This window comes from Tiliqua scincoides, chromosome 6 (genome assembly GCF_035046505.1).
Source record: "Tiliqua scincoides isolate rTilSci1 chromosome 6, rTilSci1.hap2, whole genome shotgun sequence".
In the NCBI taxonomy this organism is placed as follows: Eukaryota; Metazoa; Chordata; class Lepidosauria; order Squamata; family Scincidae; genus Tiliqua; species Tiliqua scincoides.
In genome coordinates this window covers 13,851,455-13,859,721 of record NC_089826.1, presented here as the reverse complement: position 1 = coordinate 13,859,721, position 8,267 = coordinate 13,851,455, and the positions used below count along the sequence as shown (strand labels likewise).

The 8,267-nt window shown below is 43.9% G+C and overlaps 1 pseudogene; it reads left to right on the top strand.

Annotated features, from left to right (window-relative positions):
• The first annotated feature begins 1,833 nt into the window (after nt 1–1,833).
• Nucleotides 1,834–1,953, top strand: LOC136656260 (5S ribosomal RNA; annotated as a pseudogene).
• Nucleotides 1,954–8,267: the final 6,314 nt, after the last annotated feature.

The following is an 8,267-nucleotide window of genomic DNA, read 5'->3' as shown; positions in this document are numbered from 1 at the left end:
CTTCTTAAAAATGCAGGAACAGCTGTTGCCTTCAATGGCCCTCCCCTTGGATACTGAAGTTGCTGATTCATCATCGGTTACTATTTAGAACCAAAGCCAAGCGCCTTCCTGGAGGCTAAACATGAACCAGCATTCTACTGAAGTCCTTTTAATTACATAAAAATGTATGTGCATAAAATCAAAGGTACCCGCACACTTTCAGATCCCAAAGGCCTATTTGCATAACTTTTAGGCAGTGAGAAATCTTCAAGCACAGAAATTTATGCACATCAGAAAGAGGACTGAGATGAAAGAATTTCCCCTCCCGCTCACCTCCGGTGATTACAATAGCTCTCCGAACCTAACAATGTCGGACCACAATTGTGGTTGACGGCACAAGTATAGAGAGGACCATATATGGACTGTGTCTGTGAGGCTTTTGAACTCTGGAACGGAATCCAGAGAGTCTGTTTAGATACATCACATGGATGGAATGTGTATTTGGAACCATGAATGGACAAATGGGAAGAAAGGAGGAAGGGAATAGCCAATGGAAAGTCGGAGCAATAACACAATCATGTCAGCATCTTGTATTTTGTATCAAGTTAGCATTGCTGATGCAGGGAACTTGTCTCTTCACTGTCAGCCATCTGTCTTCATAAGTATTGGGTATAATACACACATAGCTCTCTCTTTCTCTCTCTCTCTCTCTTCTATACCGCAGTGGTTCCCAAACCTTTTAGCACCAGAACCTGCTTTGTTAAACCACTCTGTTGGGACCCACCTAGCTTTATGAGACTGAAGGCACAAGCCTATGCATGCCTACTCAGATGTAAGTCTCATTGTGTTCAGTGGGCTTACTTCCAGCAAAATGTGAATAGGATTGCACCCTTAAACTTTACCAGCTGCTCAAAGCCTCTGTTTTTACCCTTTTTATGTTGGGGGGCTGCCTTCTGGAGCGTTTGTTGAGCTCCATGTTCACTTGATTGGGACCATTCTGGTGGCCTTGCATTCCCCTTTACCTGGCCTTCCAAAAGAGAAATGTTTGCCTACTCATGAGTAAACACACATAATACATTTTCCTTCTCAGCTGGGGGTGGGCTTCCTTCTCCAGAGTTTTTTGGGGCCTGGGTTCATCGTATCAAGACCATTCCAAGGAGTTAGATTCCTCTCAGCCTTCCCTTTGAAGCGGACTGTGGCACAGTTGCCTACTCATGAGTAAGTGTGTGCATGCAGTTCAGTTTCACTGTCCGGCTCAATACATTTTCCTTCGTAGCTATCAGCTTGTCAGTTTCAGGACCCACCAAGAATTGGGTCGTGACCTGCTAGTGGGTCCTGACCAACAGTTTGGGAAACACTGCTATAAGGTGTTCAAGGCAGCTAACAATCACAGATGACTGTTGAAGAGAACACAAATTACAACAATATACATGTGAAGAGATCTGTGCTGAGTCATAAACTTTAACTGAGCGATATACAGCCTCAAATGACAGGCAAAAGTCGGGGAAGCTGAAACTAGCGGTAATTTCAAGGGCGCTCCCAAGGAATGTTGAAAAGTTCTGGGGGCAACTGTGTGTAAACGGCCCTCCCACTTGCCATCAGAGCCATTTGGGGTGGTGATGGTAATGCACAGGTGTGCTTGCATGTAGCCATCAGGACCCCGAATGGCTCCAATGGCGAGTTTGAGGGGCAGCTTACACATCGCACTGTGGCGCCTGATGTACTTACCACCACCCCTCTGGCTACGCTACTGGGTGTAGTGTCCTTTTAAGGGGGCTTCTGGGGGAAAAATGGCAATGACTGGTTTCGGAAGAATTTCTCAGCTCCTCCCACCCAGTTAATCAACATTGGCTTTCCAGCAGCAACTGTTACCCTGCACATGCCCGATCTCATCTGATCTCGGAAGCTAAGCAGGGTCAGGCCTGGTTAGTACTTGGATGGGAGACCGCCTGGGAATACTGGGTGCTGTAGACTTATACCATAGTCTTTCGAGACTGAAGGTTGCCAACCAGTTGCTTGTAGGTGGAATGGTGAAAATGGGGAGGTGGGACATTTCAGATCAGCCTTCTAAGAAGCAGCATTTTTATGCTTCAGATATAATGTAATGCAGTAACATTATTAACAGATGGCTTCACTGGCATCTTTGCAGATTTTACAGACCCCCCCCCCCTCCTTGCAGCCCTCCCTGAAGTCTGATCTCCTTAATACCCTTCATTTATGGAGTCTTTGCAACAGAGAAAGCAAAGCCCTGAAGTTGAGGTTTCACAAGTAAATTAGTTCATAGGAAATATTGAGGATGCAGAACAATAGAGTACCTTGAGTGTTTAGCATGTTTCATCCGCCTTGCTACTTTTGTTGTAATCTATGCGTGGTGTTGATGAGGGAACAGGAGTCAATTAACCGATAGTCAAGAAATCACACCTCTATTTTTTCCCCTTTGGATATAAAACCTATGGTCATTCCTTGCTAATTACGCTGTATGGATTACTGGAGTGCTAATCTAAGCTGCATGAAAAAGATAACACTCAACCAGGAGATGAGTGAAAAGGATCTAACCTTCTTAGTCAAGGTCACTGATAAGTGCAATTATTCTGAAGTGTTTGAAGTAAGGCTCTCATCACTATCAAGATCCCCAGGACACTGATGATATGGTGAAAGACATTCCCCCACCCCCTTTATCATAGAACTGTGGTTTCCAACTATATTAGGATGCATATTCTTCTGTAAACAGTTGAAGACTTGGTTCATGCATGCATGCACATTTCTTGTTTGCTCTACATTTGATGACTGACACTGGAATCTGTGAACAAAGGGCCAAATCTTATCTAGCTTTCCAGTGCTGGTGCAGTCTGCCAGTGGAGTATGCACTGCATCCTGTGGTTGGTGGGCAATCACAAAGGTCTCCTCTAGATAAGAGAATGTTTGTTCCCTTTTTGGGGGGGCTGCGCTGCTGCAGCACTGGCACTGGAAAGTTGGACAGGATTGGGCCCTAAGGCTGCAACTCTACACAAACTCACCTGGGAGTCCATAGTACAGTACACAATGGAACTTATTTCTGAATAGACATGCATAGGCTTGCAGTGTAATTGTGTTGGAAAGCATTGCTTTCAGGGTGATGTGGGGAACTAAGAAAGTTCTATCTACAGTGGGACCGCCATATACAAAATCCATGGATCATTAAATCCACACCCACAGAGCTGATGTGGCACCACAGTAACTTACCTGAGGGGTGCGCCTGGCCCTCCATAAGTCAGCCTCCCAGCGTCTTCAGATTGCCACCTGGATGCAACTCCAGGAGGTCCTCTGAAGCCTTCCATTTGCCGGCTTTGTATCCATTGATATTCAAATCTGTGGAACATTTGCCATCTTCACACAAAACATTTGCCATTTTTACACAAAAGACTGATGATACGAGCCCAGGCCTGTCTACTCACAAGTATGTTCCATTGTGTTGAATAGACTTACTCCCAGGAAAGTGTGTTCAGGAAGGCAGCCTAAGTTTAGTTTGTGTGAATTTCCTGTGCCTATATATTACAATTCTATATATTCTGCATATTCAGTAAGCAATTCTATATATTACATCGGCCAGAACTTAGTTCTCTTTCTTTGTGTCTTGAATCTCTCAAAATGCAGTACACACAAAACTTAGGCTGCAATCCTAACCACACTTTCCTGAAAGTAAGCCCCATTGAACAAAATAGGACTTACTTCTGAGCAGACCTGGTTAAGATTGTGCCCAAAATTGAGAGCATTCACAAATGAGAGAGAGAGAGAGAGAGAGAGAGAGAGAGAGAGAGAGAGAGAGAGAGAGAGAGACCAGATCTACCTCAAAATTTCATGTTGGACAGAATTTAGTGTGAAGTTGAGACAAAAAAACTTTTGGCGAAGTCGATGCTGCTGTCTCTCCCCAAGGTAAGGAGAGAGGAAAAACAGCCATTGTTCATTTACATGTTAATGAATTGAAATGCATGCAAATATAAAACGACCAGTGGCAGTGCCTAATATTGAAGAGAAGCAGGAAAAGAGGAGACAGGTGGCTAAGAACCTGGCCAGGCCAGCTTCAGAATGCCCTGCTGGACAGCCCTGTGCCAAAGCTTTCTTTTTAAAAAAAAAAATACCATGGTACGTTATAAATAAAAGGGGCAGACACACTGCTGAATATTCCTCTCAATTCCCAAAGGCTTTATTTTGTTGGAAGTCCGTTAACAAGATGACTCCTGTTGCACCCACTGCTATTATATGCTCCTTTCCTGGATAATTAAGTAAGAATTTTCAATTTTATTCATGCCTTTACTAAATTAAACTCTGCTCGCATTAGTCTGATCCATATGGTCATTAGAGCCTAGTTACATTCCGTGTGCGAGATAATAAGATGGGATTTATTATTCTCGTACTACAACTTCAGATATGGTTGCGTAGACATGGGTTGAAAAAGTTAATTCCCCATCTCTGTGCCTTCTTTTGTAGTGACAGCTATTGCTGCTCGGAAGGCAGATATTATGTCATTGATGCCTGACAGAGGATGAAATATATAGATATTTATACACAGAGAGAGAGAGAGAGAGAGAGAGAGAGAGAGAGAGAGAGAGAGAGAGAGAGAAGGATGACGATAATAAACTCCAACTGGCAAAAATTGCTAGTTTACTTTGATTACGAAATTGTCACCTCGTTTAGAGTGGTGGGGAGGCAAGTTCGGCACAGCTGATTTGAAGGATAATAAATTCTCTGGTTCCAAACAAATTATCTTAATTACACAAAGCCTTCTCCTCCTGTTATCTTGCTCATTAGTTAGCGGAGTGAAGAATACTCTGGTTTCTCTCCAGATGAGAGGGTAACCAAGAGGCCAGAGCTCCTATACCTTGGATAGTTGTGTATCAAAAGGAATCTGAAAAACGTGCATTTTGTCATATGAGAAAAAAGCAGAGGCACAGTTTCCTGAGGAAAACGTCCCATCAGTTAAGCTCTTCTTCTGAGCCTTTTCTCCAGGTGTCCCAGTCTTCAGAGGCTGGGTGGATGACAACCAGGAAAAGGGCCTTTTTTTGTGGTAGCACCCAAAACCTGGAACAGTCTCCATTCCCCCTGGCATATTTGTCTGCTGCCACCTTTGTTCTCTTTCAGATGCCAGGCAAAGTTAAATTCTATTCTCCTGGAGAAAAGGGAGATTACAGCAAGGTTCTAAGGCCTGCTCTTGAATATATTCCAGTGTTAATAATAATAATAATAATAATACTAATACTGGTGTCGTAAGAGGCGACTAAACAGCCACTGGGTAGATGGGACTCGTTAGCCTGGGAAGGCAGCTCATCTGAGAGAAGGAAAACTCTGATCCCAAACCTCCACTGCCTTGTGGCTACACCCAGTTATGGAAAAGGCTTCAGGAGTCAACCTCGAGGCAAAATCCGGAGCCGGAGTCCCTGAGGCAGTTCATGGCTGAACACAGTCGCGTTCTGGCAACTCCTGCGACGCCGCTGGAACCAACCGTATTGGCTTCTGCCTTTCCATTGGACCATTTCAGTGACATGGAGAGGGAGGATTTGCTGCATGGGAAACAGTCTATCCCCCATATCTACTTTACCCAGGCTTTGTGCACTGGAGAGGACACTCTGTTCCAGAACCACCATTCAGAACACGATACCATAGTCTTCCAAGACTGAAGGATGCCAACAACAACCCAATACTGGTGTTTATATACTGCCATCTTGGCCATTGGATTGCTCCTTTGGCTTTATTCAAGTTGGTTTACATGAACAGGCTTCCTCTAAAGCCCCAAGGGTTGTTTTTTTTTGTTTTTTGTTTTTGTTTTTACAATAAGCAAAGAAGTTCTGTCTTTCAAGAACACACTATTTTCCAGGTGGATCTTTTTCTGTCTGGTCTTCATTCTGGCTGTGTCGCCTCCCACACTGAGAAACGGCTGCAGCCAACTTCTTGTCTTCCACTCAAGAACTCAGCTCGTGAGCTTCAAAGTCTTACCACAAACGGTAGTTTCTGGTGTTCTTGAACGGACGACCTTCAGATGTTGTCTTTGGGCTTAAGGACAGCTCTACCCTCTGGACCAGACCTTCCACCCCTTCAAACAAATAAATAAATAAATATCAAACCATGTGTATCTGCACATCTTTCACCCCAAGAGAGCATTAAGAGAGGTGAACACAGTGGTGTAGTGCTAAATTTTGAAGTGCAGGAGTTTGTCGTGGCATTCCCCGTAGCTGTATCCTGGCAAGACTGTATAACAGTGGTTCCCAAACTGTGGGCTGTGGCTCCCTTGAGAGTCGCCAAAACCAGTCAGGGGAGCTGCAGACTCCTTATGAAAAACCACCAATGCATAGGATTGTAGACCTAATGGGAAGCTGCAGCCAATGGCCCAGTAGATCAAGGGAGCCGACAGTCAAAAAAGTTGGGGAACCACTACTCTAGAGTAGCCAAAAAAAAAAACAACAACTTTGGATGTCTTTGTTAGGTGTTCTTCTCCTGCTACATCAGAAACTTATCATACTTCATACACATCTAGTTCATTTCATCTGGAACTCTTGGAATAGATTGCAATAGTTTAAAACAAATGTATAAAAATTGAAAAATGGGATTAAGAATATCCCAGGTCAATCTGAAAAGTATATTGGACTGCTAGCCCAGGTAGGTTTACTGAGAAGTAAGGCCTCAATCCTATTGGTGCATAACACTGTTAGAATGCTGTTCTGTCCATGCTAGGCACTTTGTGGATGTCATAAAAGGCAACAGGCCAGAGAGTATGCAAGCTGGCAGCTGCCACAGGTGGCAAGTGGCCGGTCCCACATACCAGTGGACGATAAATGCCCACAGTTTTGTTTTCACTGGATGTACTCAGTAAGGTACTGAGTAAGAGTACTGAGTAATGTACTCAGTAAGGTACTCAGTAAGGTACTGAGAACGTACTCAGTAAGGTAGTGAATCATGGAATTTCAGAGTCTGGGTGATGTCCTCAAAAAGGACTGAGCATACATGCCCATCTTCCACCCTTACTAGCGAGAGGTGTGTGCAACAAGTTCTCTTGACTGCAATGTTCAGACAGGGTCATGCAGGAGGAGACTAATTTTTAGAGCATTCGTTGTGGCTGCATTTTGTATTTCATCATCATGAGAAATATAGCTGCTGAATAACTTACGCTTATGTATGTGTGTGATTGTACCCCTGCTCTCCCTAGGAGAAGAAAAAGCGCATCGAGGGTTGGCACAAAATGTAAAAAAAAGAGCGCAACATTTAGAATGAATTTTAGAGCTCCTCTGTACTAGAAACACCTAAGAATTTTTAAGGGTTTAAGGTTAAATGAGGCTGCAATTCTATCCACACTTACCTGGGAGTAAGCCCATTGACTAGAATGGGATTTACTTCTGAGTAGACATGCATAGGATTGGACTCTGAGTTTCTGTAAGAGAAGTGCCATTTTTCAGGGCGCTTCTGCGCATTCCCAGTTGCGTCTGTCAAAATTCCTTCTTGCGCCCAGCTATTTGAGGTTCAGGAACTCTGTCCTCTTTTTCACCCTCCCAGATGAGTTATGGCAAAAGCAGCTGCCTTTCTGCATGAGGTCCCAGCATCCCAGCAACATTAAGGAAACCAAAATAATGGCAGATTCACTTCCTGTCTCTATTTACCAGCATCAGTGCTCAGAGTAAGTGGGGGGTATTTCAGGCATTTTGCTCCGTGGATGTCAAGAGAGATGCAGCCATAGAATATTATCTTGTCACATCCGTTTACAGGCACTGTTGTAAAAACTGGGATGGGGAAAAAAAAATCTAGGTCAGAATAGTTTATTATCCATCTGCACCAGCACCAATACGGTGACTTCTTTAAGGGGAAAATTCATGATGGGAAAGGAAAAGATGCAATAAGAGGGGGAGAAAAAGACACCAGGCTTGTTTCATGATGATAGGGCTGGGAGAAAATTTTGTATTTGCAAACAGCCCTGTCTCATTGTCAAGTGCTGAGACTCAGCTGGCCACGCAAGTGGGTTAATAGAACAGAAGGAGAGAGAGAGAGAGAGAGAGAGAGTATCAAAGGGAGAGGATTAAGCAAATAAGGGTCCACTTATAAAAATGTGTGCAGTTATGTCGGATGGCAAAGCAGGCTACGAATGCAGAGTAAGAATGCATATTTGCAGAAAGGAGACTGGATTAACCACTGGAATGGGGTATGCTATAGGTTGGCAGCCAGCTGAACTGGGACCACCACTGTGATGAAATTGGGGCACCTACTTCCTGGTTATTATGATCACCGGTGATAGGAGTGGCATCTACGAGTTCAAGACTAAGGACATA